This window comes from Calidris pugnax, unplaced genomic scaffold, assembly GCF_001431845.1.
Source record: "Calidris pugnax isolate Ruff unplaced genomic scaffold, ASM143184v1 scaffold19, whole genome shotgun sequence".
In the NCBI taxonomy this organism is placed as follows: domain Eukaryota; kingdom Metazoa; phylum Chordata; class Aves; order Charadriiformes; family Scolopacidae; genus Calidris; species Calidris pugnax.
The window spans coordinates 1,881,187-1,881,890 of NW_015090775.1; positions in this window are offsets into that span (position 1 = coordinate 1,881,187).

Genomic DNA, 704 nt, shown 5'->3' on the forward strand with positions numbered 1-704 from the left:
CGGGGCCGCACGCCCCGGCGGCGGGGCAGCCGGGAGGCCCCCGGTCCCAGCGCATCCCCCCCTATATCCCCCTCCCGGAGGCGGTGCCCGCCCCCGCGGCCTTTCCGCGGCAGCCGCTGTCCCGCCCGCCGCGCTCGCGGGTCGCCGGTAGCCCCCGGGGGTGGGAGCCCCTCTCCCTGCCCGCCCCCGGCCGGGAGAACCTCCGTTTGCCGTGGAAATTACGTCTCCTTCTTGCTTTACCCCTTACCGAAGTTGATTTGCTTTGGTTTTTATTTTTTTTTTTTAATTTTCTTTTTAGCCCACATCATCACTGTTAAATAAATGCAAATATCCCATCCCCAAAAACGGGGAGACCGAAAGCTGCCCCGGTCCCCACCGGCCTTCAGCAGTTTTTCCTCCTGTCCCGGTGGGATTCCTCCCGTTAGTCGCGGGGAAAGAAAAACAAATGGCTCCCGCCCCCCCCACCCCCCCGTCCCCTTCCCTCCTCGGGGGGGAGGTCGGGGCGCCCCGGGGACTCTCCGTACCCCGAGTCGGGCCGGCCCCGGAGGGAGGCCGTGTCCCCGCGGCACGGCGGGAGGAGACGGGGGACCACGGCGCCCCGCAGCCCCCCGGGGGATGCTGGCAAACTGCGCCGTGGTGCCCCCTTCCACGTCCCCAAATCCCAGCACCCTGAGGGCAGGGCGGGAGCGGGGGAGGAAGGGCGG